Below are 16,836 nucleotides of genomic sequence, written 5' to 3'. Positions count from 1 at the left end.
GGTATAATGTGCTACAATATGGTATTGCTGGCCCTGCCTTCCATCAATTTGGACCCAACTACAAAACGGGGCCACTTTTAGTATATTTTCCAGGGCCACTTTAAGTTCCCAGTCCGCTCCTGGTGCGAGGAGAGAAGTGTCTGATCCCCCATCAATCGGAATAGAGGCCTGTGTCCCCGTATAAGTGGAGTGCACACTGCCGCTCCATGCAGTCTCCATAGGACTCCCAGACAATACAGCAGTCACATACAGAGCCGGGCCCCAGTGGTCCAACCCCCACAATCACACGCGTACCCCTAATTCACAGTGAGTGCAGCTCTGGAGTATAATACAGGATGTAATTAAGGATCAGTATTGTATGTACACAGTGACTGCACCAGCAGAATAGTGAGTGCAGCTCTGGAGTATAATACAGGCTGCAGTTTAGGATCAGTACAGGATAAGTAATGTATGTACACAGTGACTGCACCAGCAGAATAGTGAGTGCAGCTCTGGAGTATAATACAGGATGTAACTGAGGATCAGTACAGGATAAGTAATGTATGTACACGGTGACTGCACCAGCAGAATAGTGAGTGCAGCTCTGGAGTATAATACAGGATGTAACTCAGGATCAGTACAGGATAAGTAATGTATGTACACAGTGACTGCACCAGCAGAATAGTGAGTGCAGCTCTGGAGTATAATACAGGATGTAACTCAGGATCAGTACAGGATAAGTAATGTATGTACACAGTGACTGCACCAGCAGAATAGTGAGTGCAGCTCTGGAGTATAATACAGGATGTAACTCAGGATCAGTACAGGATAAGTAATGTATGTACACAGTGACTGCACCAGCAGAATAGTGAGTGCAGCTCTGGAGTATAATACAGGATGTAAATATGATGTGTAACATATTGTATATACAGTGGCATGCAAAAGTTTGTATACCCCTGGTCAAAATTACTAATATTGTGAACAGTTAAGCAAGTAGAAGATTAAACTATCTCCATAAGGTATAGTTACAGATGACACATCCCCGCTTTTTAAGGAAAAAACTTTTTTTATTTTCATCTTTTAGGCCTCTTTCACACTTGCGTTGTCCGGATCCATTGTGTACTCAATTTGCCGGAATTACACGCCGGATCCAGAAAAACGCAAGTGAACTGAAAGCATTTGAAGACGGATCCATCTTCAAAATGCGTTCAGTGTTACTATGGCAGCCAGGACGCTATTAAAGTCCTGGTTGCCGTAGTAGTGGGGAGCAGTATACTTACTGTCCGTGCGGCTCCCAAGGCGCTCCAGAATGGCGTCAGTGCCCCATGCGCTTGGGGCGCCCTGACGTCACTCTGGAGCGCCCCGGGAGCCGCACGGACGGTAAGTATACTGCTCCCCCGCTCCCCACTACACTTTACCATGGCAAACACTGACTTTAGCGTCCCGGCAGCCATGGTAACTATTCAGAAAAAGCTAAACGTCGGATCCGGCAATGCGCCGAAACGACGTTTAGCTTAAGGCCGGATCCGGATCAATGCCTTTCAATGGGCATTAATTCCGGATCCGGCCTTGCGGCAAGTGTTCAGGATTTTTGGCCGGAGCAAAAAGCGCAGCATGCTGCAGTATTTTCTCCGGCCAAAAAACGTTCCGGTCCTGAACTGAAGACGTCCTGATGCATCCTGAACGGATTTCTCTCCATTCAGAATGCATTAGGATAAAACTGATCAGGATTCTTCCGGCATAGAGCCCCGACGACGGAACTCTATGCCGGAAGAAAAGAACGCAAGTGTGAAAGGGCCCTCACATTTTCAAAAAAAAGGAAAAGGGCCTGAAGCTGTTGTAGCAGCCAGGGCCATGGTGAAACCTTCAGCAGATTGGGGGGCTGTGAGGGCCATGGTGAAACCTTCTGGAGATCGGGGGGCTGTGGGGGCCATGGTGAAACCTCCAGCAGATCAGGGGACTGTGAGGGCCATGGTGAAACCTTCAGCAGATCGGGGGACTGTGGGGGCCATGGTAAAACCTTCCGCAGATCGGGGGGCTGTGGGGGCCATGGTAAAACCTTCCGCAGATCAGGGGGCTGTGGGGACCATGGTGAAACCTTCAGCAGATCGGGGGACTGTGGGGGCCATGGTAAAACCTTCCGCAGATCGGGGGGCTGTGGGGGCCATGGTAAAACCTTCTGCAGATCGGGGGACTGTGGGGGCCATGGTAAAACCTTCTGCAGATCGGGGGGCTGTGGGGGCCATGGTAAAACCTTCTGCAGATCGGGGGGCTGTGGGGGCCATGGTAAAACCTTCAGCAGATCGGGGGGCTGTGGGGGCCATGGTAAAACCTTCCGCAGATCAGGGGGCTGTGGGGACCATGGTAAAACCTTCCGCAGATCAGGGGACTGTGGGGGCCATGGTAAAACCTTCCGCAGATCAGGGGACTGTGAGGGTCATGGTAAAACCTTCCACAGATCGGGGGGCTGTGGGGGCCATGGTGTGACCTTCCGCAGATCAGGGGACTGTGGGGGCCATGGTAAAACCTTCTGCAGATCGGGGGGCTGTGGGGGCCATGGTAAAACCTTCCGCAGATCGGGGGGCTGTGGGGGCCATGGTAAAACCTTCTGCAGATCGGGGGGCTGTGGGGGCCATGGTAAAACCTTCCGCAGATCGGGGGGCTGTGGGGGCCATGGTGAAACCTTCCGCAGATCAGGGGACTGATGGCCATGGTAAAACCTTCCGCAGATCAGGGGACTGTGGAGGGCCATGGTGAAACCTCCAGCAGATCAGGGGGTTGTGGGGGCCATGGTAAAACCTTCCGCAGATCAGGGGGCTGTGAGGGACATGGTAAAACCTTCCGCAGATCAGGGGGCTGTGGGGGCCATGGTAAAACCTTCAGCAGATCGGGGGACTGTGGGGGCCATGGTAAAACCTTCTGCAGATCGGGGGGCTGTGGGGGCCATGGTAAAACCTTCTGCAGATCGGGGGGCTGTGGGGGCCATGGTAAAACCTTCTGCAGATCGGGGGGCTGTGGGGGCCATGGTAAAACCTTCAGCAGATCGGGGGACTGTGGGGGCCATGGTAAAACCTTCTGCAGATCGGGGGGCTGTGGGGGCCATGGTAAAACCTTCCGCAGATCGGGGGGCTGTGGGGGCCATGGTGAAACCTTCCGCAGATCAGGGGACTGATGGCCATGGTAAAACCTTCCGCAGATCAGGGGACTGTGAGGGACATGGTAAAACCTTCCGCAGATCAGGGGACTGTGGGGGACATGGTAAAACCTTCCGCAGATCAGGGGACTGTGGGGGCCATGGTAAAACCTTCCGCAGATCAGGGGACTGTGGGGGGCCATGGTAAAACCTCCAGCGTGCGCCTTTTGATGTTCTCTGCTGTGGATTTTGAGGTGTGTTTAGGATCATCTGTCTGTAGAAGCCATCCTCTTTCCAACTTTAGCTTTTTTTACACTGTTATGTTTGCTTCCAGGATTTGCTGGAATTTCATTGAATCCATTCTTCCCTCTCCCCGTGCCATTGGCTGCAACACAACCCCAAAGCATGATTGACCCCCCTCCCCCATCCCCATGCCAAATGGTTGGTGAGGTGTTCTTTTCATGAAATTCTTTGCCCTTTTTATTTTTCTCTCCAAAAATACTATTTGTTTATTGTGGCCAAAGACTTCTATTTCACCCTCATCAGTTCGCAGGACTTGTTTCCAAAATGCATCAGGCTTCTTTAGATGTTCTTTTGCTGAGTTTTGTGCTGAGAGGTTTTCTTCTGAGGGCTCTTCCATGAAGGCTGTATTTGTGCAGGTGTCACTGAACAGTAGAACAATGTACCACAACTCCAGACTGCTAAATCTTCCTGAAGGTCTTTTGCAGTCAAGCGGGGGTTACAATTTGCCTTTCTAGCAATCCTGCCAGCAGCTGTCTGACACTTTTCTTAGTCTTCCAGACCTTCTGTTCACCTCCACTGTTCCTTCCTTTTCTTAATTACATTTTGAACTTAGAAAATGACTACCTGAAAACGCTTTGTCTCCTCTTATAGCCTTCTCCTGCTTTGTGGGCCCCAACCATTTTCAGAGAGTCAGGCAGCTGCTTAGAAGAACCCATGGCTGCAGTTTTTTTTGGGACAAGGATAGAGGAGTCTGGGTATTAATAAAGCTGTGAAATCTGCATCACTCGCCCTTTCCGATGGATGACCAGCTTAACCACTTCAGCCCCGCTAGGTGAAACCCCCTTCATGACCAGAGCACTTTTTACACTTCGGCACTACACTACTTTCACCGTTTATTGCTCGGTCATGCAACTTACCACCCAAATGAATTTTACCTCCTTTTCTTCTCACTAATAGAGCTTTCATTTGGTGGTATTTCATTGCTGCTGACATTTTTACTTTTTTTGTTATTAATCAAAATGTAACGATTTTTTTGCAAAAAAATGACATTTTTCACTTTCAGCTGTAAAATTTTGCAAAAAAAATGACATCCATATATAAATTTTTCGCCAAATTTATTGTTCTACATGTCTTTGATAAAAAAAAAAATGTTTGGGCAAAAAAAAAAATGGTTTGGGTAAAAGTTATAGCATTTACAAACTATGGTACAAAAATGTGAATTTCCGCTTTTTGAAGCAGCTCTGACTTTCTGAGCACCTGTCATGATTCCTGAGGATCCACAATGCCCAAACAGTAGAAAAACCCCACAAATGACCCCATTTCGGAAAGTAGACACCCTAAGGTATTCGCTGATGGGCATAGTGAGTTCATAGAACTTTTTTTATTTTTTGTCACAAGTTAGCGGAAAATGATGATTTTTTTTATTTTTTATTTTTTCTTACAAAGTCTCATATTCCACTAACTTGCGACAAAAAAAAAAAAATTCTAGGAACTCGCCATGCCCCTCACGGAATACCTTGGGGTGTCTTCTTTCCAAAATGGGGTCACTTGTGGCGTAGTTATACTGCCCTGGCAATTTAGGGGCCCAAATGTGTGAGAAGAACTTTGCAATCAAAATGTGTAAAAAATGACCGGTGAAATCCGAAAGGTGCACTTTGGAATATGTGCCCCTTTGCCCACCTTGGCTGCAAAAAAGTGTCACACATGTGGTATCGCCGTACTCAGGAGAAGTTGGGCAATGTGTTTTGGGGTGTCATTTTACATATACCCATGCTGGGTGAGAAAAATATCTTGGTCAAATGCCAACTTTGTATAAAAAAATGGGAAAAGTTGTCATTTGCCAAGATATTTCTCTCACCCAGCATGGGTATATGTAAAATGACAGCCCAAAACACATTCCCCAACTTCTCCTGAGTACGGCGATACCAGATGTGTGACACTTTTTTGCAGCCAAGGTGGGCAAAGGGGCACATATTCCAAAGTGCACCTTTCGGATTTCACCGGTCATTTTTTACACATTTTGATTGCAAAGTTCTTCTCACACATTTGGGCCCCTAAATTGCCAGGGCAGTATAACTACGCCACAAGTGACCCCATTTTGGAAAGAAGACACCCCAAGGTATTCCGTGAGGGGCACGGCGAGTTCCTAGAATTTTTTTTTTTGTCGCAAGTTAGTGGAATATGAGACTTTGTAAGGAAAAAAGAAAAAAAAAAGAAAAATCATCATTTTCCACTTCACCACCATGACGGCCCAGAGAGATTGACCCCTGACCTCTGTAGGGGCAGGAACAGAGATAGGTTTAAAAGGACCCCTCCCACCACCATTCACCAGTGTGTTCCTGCCCCTATAGCGGCCAGGCAGAGAAAAAGTCCTCTCTGGCTTCAGGGAGGTGAAGTGGACCTCGTTTTTTATTTTTCACAAAGGTACCTGGATGACCGCATCGGCGGTCCTCGTGGCCTCCCTTACGGGCTCCATCATCCAGGTAAGCGTCCCCTGCTCTCCGGCGGATTATTCCAAAGCTGGCAGGGTGACGCCGGGGTCACGCTCCCTACGGGTGGGAAGCCTGCCCTAAGCTGCCGCAGGTCGCCTACCTCCCTGTGGGGGAGCCGACCGGAAAGACGCTCTGCAGTCGCGCGCGTCTGACGTCACTTCCGGGTTACCGGCGAAACCCGGAAGTAGACGGGGCCTCTCAAATAAAGCGCTCCCAGCACTCTTCCCGCGGCGTTCTCTGCATCGATTGCTCGCAGACATGTCGGACCAGGAGAGGGAGAAGGAGCCGCAGCAAAAGGTCCCACAGCCGAAGGAGCAGACCGTTTCAGAGCGCCCTTGCGTGAGTAGCCCACCTGGGCAGCTGGCAGCTTCACAATGCAGGGGGGGTCCATATGTGTGCACACTCTTGTGTATTCACTGTCTCTCCCCCTGGGGGTCTGCGGGTATACTGCACTAAGTACGCTCCTATACCTGCCTGGCATAAATTAATGGGCTGCCTCTCTCACTTTAGGCCAAACTACCCTTAAAAAAGTTAAAGAAGACCGCCAGATGCCTCCAGTGCTCCGTCCGGCTTCCTGAGGGCCATACAAAAAAACTTTGCTCGGATTGCATCGCTAAAATAGTGAGAGAGGAACAGCCCTCAATTATGCAGGAATTCAGATCCATGATCCAGGAAGAGGTTAAGTCTTCCCTGACCGCCCTCCGCGAGGATATCCGAGGGCCTCGCCCCCCTAAACGACCCAGAATAGCGGATATTTCTGACTCAGAGGATTTAGAGGACAACGCCTCATCCCCTAGGAAAGAGGATGAGGATCCCCTATCTGAGGGCGAGATCATTGAGGACACTAAGAAATTTTTCTTTAGCTCCAGCGAGATGAGTGACCTCTTAAAGGCCGTCAGGGATACCATGGGGGTGGAGGATATCCAGCAACCCCATACGATTCAGGAGGAGATGTTTGGGGGATTGAGGGTCAAACGCTCCAGGGTCTTCCCCATAAATGAAAACATTAAGGAAATGGTGATGGATGAATGGGCCCATCCTGAAAAGAAACTGGGAATTTCCAAAGAATTCAGAAACCGCCTCGTGTTTGACCCGTCAGATTCTAAGATCTTTGATGAGGTTCCTAGAATTGACGTCCAGGTGGCCAAGGTTAATAAAAAAACCTCACTTCCATTTGAGGATTCCTGTCAGTTAAGGGACACTATGGAAAGGAAGGCCGACAGTCTGTTAAAAAAATCTTGGGAGGCAGCAATGTTTAGCGTCAGGACTAACATAGCCGCTACTTCAGTCGCAAGGTCTATGTACCTATGGCTGAACGAACTAGAAAACCATCTGGTTAACAGGACTTCTAGGGACCAGATACTCGATACTATTCCCCTACTAAAATCCGCCACAGGCTTTCTGGCGGATGCCTCCGCAGAAACTATTAGGTTCTCAGCCAAGGATGCCGCTTTGTCTAATGCGGCCCGACGGGCACTTTGGATGAAATCTTGGTCGGGAGATATCTCTTCCAAGATGAAGTTATGTTCTATAGCCTTCTCAGGGGAATATGTGTTCGGTCCTGTTCTGGACAGGATCCTTGAGAAGGCTACAGATAAAAAAAAGGGGTTCCCTGAAGAGAAGACCGCTAAAAGAAAAACCTCCTTTCGTGGTCAATTTTCCCAGAGCAGCTCCTTTCGTGGCAGGGGTAAGACCGGACGTTGGAGTTACCCAAAAGGGGGGAGGGGTAGAGGCTTCCTCCTTAATCCCCAAAACAAGGGAGGTGAGAAGCAGTGACGCCAGGATAGGGGGAAGACTATCCAGGTTTTTTGCTCAGTGGCAACAGACTACTTCCAGCCCCTGGGCTCAAAATCTTGTCAAAATCGGTTACAGGATAGAGTTATCTTCCCCCCCTCCAGACGTGTTTCTGGTTTCTCACCACCCATCTCCTTGTCAGCTCAGCCAGATCTGGAAGGAGATTCAGAATCTCCGGGACTTAGGAGTGGTGATTCCCGTTCCCGAGCTTCAGCGGGGGCAGGGGTTCTACTCCAGCCTTTTCTTGGTAAAGAAACCCGGCGGTTCCTTCCGTATGATCATAAACCTCAAAAGACTAAACAGATTCGTTACCTACAAAAAATTCAAGATGGAATCCCTAAATTCCACCATTCCTTTAATTCAAAAAAATGCGTCCCTCTGTACAATCGACTTGAAGGACGCATACTACCATGTTCCTATTCACCTCCTGTCTCAAAAATTCCTGCGATTCGCAGTAAGGGATCACAGGGGGTCTGTCCACCACTTCCAGTTCGTGGCTCTCCCCTTTGGGCTAGCTTCAGCCCCAAGGATTTTCACGAAACTGGTGGTGGAGATGGTAGCCTCCCTGAGACCCCAGGGGGTGACGGTCGTCCCGTATTTAGACGATTTTCTACTAATTTCCAACTCTGTGGACCAGTCCATAGCAGACCGAGACATCTTCTGCTCCCTTCTGACATCTCTGGGGTGGGTGATAAACCTAAAGTCATCCCTAGTTCCAAATACCAGGGTAAAATTCCTGGGGGTCCTGTTAGATTCAAAAAAACTAACAACCTTTCTCCCAGTAGAAAGAATCCAGAACCTGCAGTTGGCTATCAGAGCCTTCCTAGGACGTCGATCCTTCTCGTGCAGAGAAGCGATGAGTCTCCTAGGTCAGATGACAGCCTGCATAGTAGCAGTCCCTTGGTGCCAGGCCCATTACAGAACCCTTCAGTCCTGGCTTCTCAGGAGGTGGGACAGGAACCTATCTTCCTTGGACAAGAAAATCCTGATCCCGGGCCACATAAAATCCTCAGTACGGTGGTGGCTTCAAACAAAAAACTTAACGAAGGGCATGACCTGGTTCAAAACCCCAGCAGTGCTTATCCATACCGATGCCAGCGTAAAGGGGTGGGGCGCGAAAATTGCTTCCGACCTCTACCAGGGAGACTGGCCTCAAAGTATCGCAGCCCAGTCTTCAAACTACAGGGAGCTCAGGGCAGTCTGGGAGACAATACAGGTAGCCGCTCAAAAATTAAGAAACCAACATATAAAGGTCTATTCAGACAATGTTACGACCGTGTCCTACCTCAAACATCAGGGGGGCACACGATCTCAGAAGCTAGAAGGTCTGTCCAAAAAGATATTCCTCTGGGGGGAAAAGAACGTAAAGTCGATATCTGCAATTCATTTAAAAGGAAGCTTAAACTGTGCAGCAGACTTCCTCAGCAGGACTACCATAGACCAGGGGGAATGGTCTTTAAGCAGGGACGTCTTCAATCTGATTGTCCAGAGGTGGGGCCTCCCTCAGGTAGACCTATTTGCTACAAGAACAAACGCAAAGGTATCAACCTTTTGCTCCCTAAACCCAAGGGACAGGCCCCTAGCGATCGACGCCTTCTCCCTACATTGGAACTGGGACACTGCATATGCCTTCCCTCCGTTCCCATTAATCCCAAAGGTCCTCCAGAAGATCATCAGGGACAGAGCCAGAGTAATCTTGGTCACCCCGTACTGGCCCAAGAGGAGCTGGTTCTCGATACTAACCAAACTCTCCTCTCAGGAAGCTTTTATTCTCCCAAGGAGGAAGGATATCCTGATCCAGGGGCCGGTTCTCCATCCTCATCCGGAACTCTTCAGTCTCTCGGCTTGGATCCTGAGTCCAATCTTCTAAGACGTAGAGGTCTCTCTGAGGGGGTTATTTCTACCTTAAAAGCCAGCAGAAAGAAGGTGACAAACGCCATTTATTTAAAGGTCTGGAAGAGGTTCTGCACCTGGTCGGGCGACAAAGCCCCAGATCAAACCAGACCGAATATACTAAAGATTTTGGATTTCCTGCAGAAGGGCCTAGAGTCGGGGTTAAGTCCTTCCACCCTTAGAGTCCAGGTCTCAGCACTTAGTGCATATTTTGATTCTGAACTAGCCAACCATAGATGGATCCAAAGATTCATGAGATCTGCAGCCAGACTAAGACCTTCTCTCAAATCAAAGGTACCTACCTGGGACTTAAACACCGTCCTTAACGGACTCGCAGGTCCGCCTTACGAACCCCTGGACTCCAGTTCTCTGAAGCATCTTTCCCAGAAGGCGGCTTTTCTTATTGCTATAACATCAGCAAAAAGATTGAGCGAGATCCAGGCATTGTCAATAAGACAACCATACCTCATTATCCAGGACGACCGTGTCACCTTGAGGCTAGACCCGACGTTTTTACCAAAGGTAGTAACCGACTTCCATAGGAACCAGGAGATCATTCTTCCCTCCTTCTGTGAGAACCCTAAGAATCCTGGAGAAGAACGCTTCCATACCCTGGACGTTAAACGAACAGTGCTAAAGTACCTAGAGGTCACTAGAAACCTGAGGAAGGTGGACAACCTACTAGTGCTATTTGGTGGTAAAAATAAGGGGAAGGCAGCTTCCAGATCTACCATCGCCCGATGGGTAAAACAGACTATTACAGACTGCTACAGGAGTGAGGGCATCAGTTGTCCAGAGGTCATTCGGGCTCACTCTACGAGAGCCATGTCGACCTCTTTTGCTGAAAGAGCAGGAGCTTCCCTAGACCAAATATGCCGGGCTGCAACCTGGTCCAGTGTAAATACCTTCACTAAACATTACAGACTTGACTTATCCAGGTCCTCTGACCTGGCTTTTGGTCGCAAGGTCCTTCAGGCCGTTGCCCCACCCTAAGACGTATATAATTTGTTATGTCTCTCTGGGCCGTCATGGTGGTGAAGTGGAAAGCCGGAATTAGACTTACCGGTAATTCATTTTCCACGAATCCACCATGACGGCATGATATCCCACCCTGAAAATACATTTTACTCCAAAAAATTTGGTATGAACTTAATACCAAAAAAAAAAAAAAAAAAACACTGATTGTTTTCACTCATTAACTGGTGATTGTGGCACTATAATCTGGAACTCACTGGTGAATGGTGGTGGGAGGGGTCCTTTTAAACCTATCTCTGTTCCTGCCCCTACAGAGGTCAGGGGTCAATCTCTCTGGGCCGTCATGGTGGATTCGTGGAAAATGAATTACCGGTAAGTCTAATTCCGGCTTTCCGCTAACTTGTGACAAAAAATAAAAAATTCTAGGAACTCGCCGTGCCCCTCACGGAATACCTTGGGGTGTCTTCTTTCCAAAATGGGGTCACTTGTGGGGTAGTTATACTGCCCTGGCAATTTAGGGGCCCAAATGTGTGAGAAGTACCTTGCAATCAAAATGTGTAAAAAATGGCCGGCGAAATCCGAAAGGTGCACTTTGGAATATGCGCCCCTTTGCCCACCTTGGCAGCAAAAAAGTGTCACACATGTGGTATCGCCGTACTCAGGAGAAGTTGGGCAATGTGTTTTGGGGTGTCATTTTACATATACCCATGCTGGGTGAGAGAAATATCTTGGCAAAAGAGAACTTTTCCCATTTTTTATACAAAGTTGGCATTTGACCAAGATATTTTTCTCACCCAGCATGGGTATATGTAAAATGACACCCCAAAACACATTCCCCAACTTCTCCTGAGTACGGCGATACCAGATGTGTCACACTTTTTTGCAGCCTAGATGCGCAAAGGGGCCCAAATTCCTTTTAGGAGGGCATTTTTAGACATTTGGATCCCAGACTTCTTCTCACACTTTCGGGCCCCTAAAAAGCCAGGGCAGTATAAATACCCCACATGTGACCCCACTTTGGAAAGAAGACACCCCAAGGTATTCAATGAGGGGCCTGGCGAGTTCCTAGAAATTTTTTATTTTTTGCATAAGTTAGCGGAAATTGATTTTTTTGGTTTTTTTCTCACAAAGTCTCACTTTCCGCTAACTTAGGACAAAAATTTCAATCTTTCATGGACTCAATATGCCCCTCACGGAATACCTTGGGGTGTCTTCTTTCCGAAATGGGGTCACATGTGGGGTATTTATACTGCCCTGGCTTTTTAGGGGCCCTAAAGCGTGAGAAGAAGTCTGGAATATAAATGTCTAAAAATGTTTACGCATTTGGACTCCGTGAGGGGTATGGTGAGTTCATGGGAGATTTTATTTTTTGACACAAGTTAGTGGAATATGAGACTTTGTAAGAAAAAACAAAAACAAACAAAAAATTTCCGCTAACTTGTGCCAAAAAAAATGTCTGAATGGAGCCTTACAGGGGGGGGGGTGATCAATGACAGGGGGGGGGGGTGATCACCCATATAGACTCCCGGATCACCCCCCTGTCATTGATCACGCCCCTGGTAAGGCTCCATTCAGACGTCCGTATAATTTTTACGGATCCATGGATCGGATCCGCAAAACACATGCGGACGTCTGAATGGAGCCTTACAGGGGGGTTATCAATGACAGGGGGTGATCAGGGTGATCACCCCCCTGTCACTGATCACCCCCCCCCCCCCCGTAAGGCTCCATTCAGACATCCGCATGATTTTTTACGGATCCATGGATACATGGATCGGATCCACAAAACACATGCGGACGTCTGAATGGAGCCTTACAGGGGGGTGATCAGGGAGTGTATATGGGTGATCACCCACCTGTCATTGATCACCCCCTGTAAGGCTCCATTCAGACGTCCGCATGTGTTTTGCGGATCCGATCCATGTATCCATGGATCCGTAAAAATCATGCGGACGTCTGAATGGAGCCTTACAGGGGGGTGATCAATGACAGGGGGGGTGATCAATGACAGGGGGTGATCAGGGAGTGTATATGGGTGATCACCCCCCTGTCATTGATCACCCCCCTGTAAGGCTCCATTTAGACGTCCGTATGCGTTTTGCGGATCCGATCCATGTATCCGTGGATCCGTAAAAATCATACAGGGGGGTGATCAATGACAGGGGGGTGATCAATGACAGGGGGGTGATCAATGACAGGGGGGTGATCAATGACAGGGGGGTGATCATGGGTGATCAGGGGTTTATAAGGGGTTAATAAGTGACGGGGGGGGGGGGGGGGGGTGTAGTGTAGTGTGGTGTTTGGTGCGACTGTACTGACCTACCTGAGTCCTCTGGTGGTCGATCCTAACAAAAGGGACCACCAGAGGACCAGGTAGCAGGTATATTAGACGCTGTTATGAAAACAGCGTCTAATATACCTGTTAGGGGTTAAAAAATTCGGATCTCCAGCCTGCCAGCGAACGATCGCCGCTGGCATGCTGGAGATCCACTCGCTTACCTTCCGTTCCTGTGAGCGCGCGCGCCTGTGTGCGCGCGTTTACAGGAAATCTCGCGTCTCGCGAGATGACGCATATATGCGTGACTGTGCGCCAGCCTGCCACCTCCGGAACGCACATGTGCGTTAGGCGGTCCGGAGGTGGTTAAAGGGTTTCTACCACTTCGTTTTCACATAATTAGGTGTCGGACAGTAGCGATCCGCTAGTGTCTGCTCTGCCAAACTATCCTAATATAATAGCTTTTGGGGCAGCCGTTTCGCTAAAAAAAGAACTTGTATTGATATGCTAATGACCCTCTAGGTGCTATGGGGGCGTCATTAGCACCTAGAGGATCGGTCTACCGTCACAAGATGCAGCCGCCCAGCGCGTCCCTCCAGCCCGCCCATCTCCTCCGGAATGCGATCAAGCGGACGAATTCTCGCGCATGTGCCGTGCGCGTCTGTATTCGGCGCATGCGCAGTGAATGTCCGACCGCTTCCCTGCTCAGACATCTCCACTGCGCCGATGACGTCAGTGCTCCGAGGAACAGGCGCAGTGGAGATGTCTGAGCAGGGAAGCGGTCGGACATTCACTGCGCATGCGCCGAATACAGACTTGCACGGCGCATGCGCGAGATTTCGTCCGCTTGATCGCATTCCGGAGGAGATGGGCGGGCTGGAGGGACCCGCTGGGCGGCGGCATTTTGTGAAGGTAGACCGATCCTCTAGGTGCTAATGACGCCCCCATAGCACCCAGAGGGTCATTAGCATATCAATACAAGTTCTTTTTTTAGGTAAACTGCTGCCCCAAAAGCTATTATAGCAGGATAGTTTGGCAGAGCAGACACTAGCGGAGCGCTAGTGTCTGACACCTAATTATGTGAACACGAAGTGGTAGAAACCCTTTAAAACCAAACGGGTTACTGAAGGTCTGAGACCTGAGTCCGTTGTGTGCTCAGATCTCCATGGGTTCACATACTTTTCCAAGGTGCTCCTCTCCTTTTTTTTCACTCTAAAATTGTACAGAACCCTAATAATCCACTGATATTGCTTAAAATGCTAGCGTTTCATCGTTGGCTTTATTCCTTTAGGAGATGCTTTCATCGTAAACTTGCTTAAGGTACTTTCACACTAGCGTTATTCTTTTCCGGCACAGAGTTCCGTCGCAGGGGCTCTATACCGGAAAAGAACTGATCAGGCATATCCCCCTGCATTCTGAATGGAGAGTAATCCGCTCAGGATGCATCAGGACGTCTTCAGTTCAGTCGTTTTGACTGATCAGGCATAAGAGAAAACCGCAGCACGCTACGGTTTTATCTCCGGCGAACAAAATTGAAGACTTGCCTGAATGCCGGATTCGGCATTTTTTCCCATAGGAATGTATTAGTGCTGGATCCGGCATTCAGAATACCGGAATGCCGGATCCGTCCTTCGCATGCGCAGACTGAAAAAAAGGTGAAAAAATAAATGCCGGATCAGTTTTGCCGGATGACACCGGAAAGACTGATCCGGCATTTCAATACATTTTTTTTCGACTGATCAGACATTTTTAAGACTGAGGATCCTGATCAGTCTTGGGGCTCTTTCACACTTGCGTTGTCCGGATCCGGCATAGAGTTCCGTCGTCGGGGCTCTATGCCGGGAGAATCCTGATCAGTTTTATCCCAATGCATTCTGAATGGAGAGAAATCCGTTCAGGATGCATCAGGATGTCTTCAGTTCCGGAACGGAACGTTTTTTGGCCAGAGAAAATACTGCAGCATGCTGCGCTTTTTGCTCCGGTCAAAAATCCTGAACACTTGCCGCATCGACAGGTCCGGAATAATAGCCCATTGAAAGGCATTATTCCGGATCCGTCCTAACATCTTCAGTTGTTACGACGCAACGACTGATCCGGAAGTTGCGTCTGCGCCTGGAAGTAGGAAGGGCTTGGCTGGCGCGAAAAGAGACTGATCCGGAAATCCTGAAGCCAACATCAATGTTTTTTTTGATCCGGAAAAAAAATGTTGATGTTGGCTTCAGGATTTCCGGATCAGTATCTTACCAAAAAAGCTGGAAAGATGCATCCGGAAAGAAAACCTTATGCGATCTTACGCGTTTTTCCGGATCCGGCATGTAATTCCGGCAAATGGAGTACACGACGGATCCGGACAACGCAAGTGTGAAAGAGGCCTTACTAATGCCATCAGTTAGCATACATTTTGCCAAATCTCTCTGCTGCAAGTGTGAAATTAGCCTAAAGGGGTCGTCAGTTATTTTTTTGTTCTCTCTGTTCCTAACTGAGCAAATGTAACCGCTTTCCAATTCACTCCCTTTATCTCCAGTCGCTGGTTTCTCAGATTTCACTGAGGGTCACATGACCTGTGATGTCAGCTTCTCTCCCTGCGCTGATAAAGGTTGTTTACAAGCCTGTAAACGAGACGTCACTGTGCTGGCCACGCCCCCTTCACTGCCGGGCTGCTCTGCTAGGATTCTTAACCCCTTCAGCTCTGCAGGCAGTGAGGAGACAATTCTGGGAACTGGAGCTGACAGACTAGAGAGCATTGCACAAGAAGGTAGGGGGAAGATCCTGTGTGTATTAGCAGTGTCATTATACAGCTGGGACTTGTAGTCCTACACATACAACATGCTGCAGATTCTCCCAGCAGACGGACATGTCACTCAGGGCAGCTCTTGTATTCACTCCCTTAGCAGAGCAGGGGGAGGGGCAGAGGTTGTTTTTATTGCATGTAAACAAAGGGCCAGAAAAGAACCAGGGAAATGAGTATATATATATCATATTTATATATATATATATTATTATTTTTTTTGCATAAAACTTGCTTAGCTCGGTTATATATCAGATTTTCAGTGCTATATAATTTTTTTTTTCATAACTCTGACAACCCCTTTAACTGTTCACAGCGACTGGAATTTTTTACCAGGGGGGTACCCAAACTTTTGCAGGCCCCTGTACACAGTGACCTATATACAGTGCTGGTATCGCCTCGTTGTGAGGGGAAGATCTGTACGAGGTGGTCCAGCCCTGGTCAGAAGCCCCTACAGACCTCCCATAATGTGAATGGTTCGGTTCGCCACTTTCGCCACGTTTTCTGCCGTGCTGGGAAGTCGGCTCGTTTTGAGGTGATTTGGGTCTCCCGTCTTCATCCCCTCTGCTCGCTCTCCTGGGTTTTCCATTTTGGAGGGTTGCTGTGACTGCGCCTTCACACGCAGCAGACGTCTGAAAATCCATTCACCTGGATTGATGCAGAAACGACCACCGCAACGCTGAGCCGCCTGGCGCGTGCGCACCCCAGCACTTAGTAATGGCCGCCGCGTAGCTTCTGAGGCCGGGTTCATAGGTTGCAATTGCATCGTGGCCAGAACTGCGCTGACCTGTAGATCGCCTCAATCGGATCCTCCCTAAGGTTCAAGGCTACCACCGCAGACAAGCGGCTTCCCCGATCTCAGGGAGGTAACGCTCTTCGGATGCCGTGGTCACCGTTTACCGCAGCATTTTAAGGGTTAAATGTGGCCCTGGGTGTCTGCTGTTTTTGGGGTTGGCACAGCGTGATCACCGCCACATTCGCTCCCAGTACTTGGGGCCCCACCAGTCTCCTCCTGTGGGTAGCTTTAGATCACTGGACGCCCCTGTACAGCTTTCATGGTCAGAGTGGGGCATGCACAGTGCAGTCTGACCAGTGTCACTTGGTTGCTATGACTGAACCAGACTCTGTCCGGTTTTTAATAGCACTGTTCATTTCCCGCTTCTTTTTTCTGCCCAAATTAACAATGGCGTTTTGACGACGCTCGTCAAACACGTGGTCGCCACGCCCCCTCCCTTCCTTACGTTGCATAATTGTATTTTTTTAT

This window comes from Bufo gargarizans, chromosome 2 (assembly GCF_014858855.1).
Source record: "Bufo gargarizans isolate SCDJY-AF-19 chromosome 2, ASM1485885v1, whole genome shotgun sequence".
Lineage (NCBI taxonomy): Eukaryota > Metazoa > Chordata > Amphibia > Anura > Bufonidae > Bufo > Bufo gargarizans.
This window is presented reverse-complemented; position numbering follows the sequence as displayed.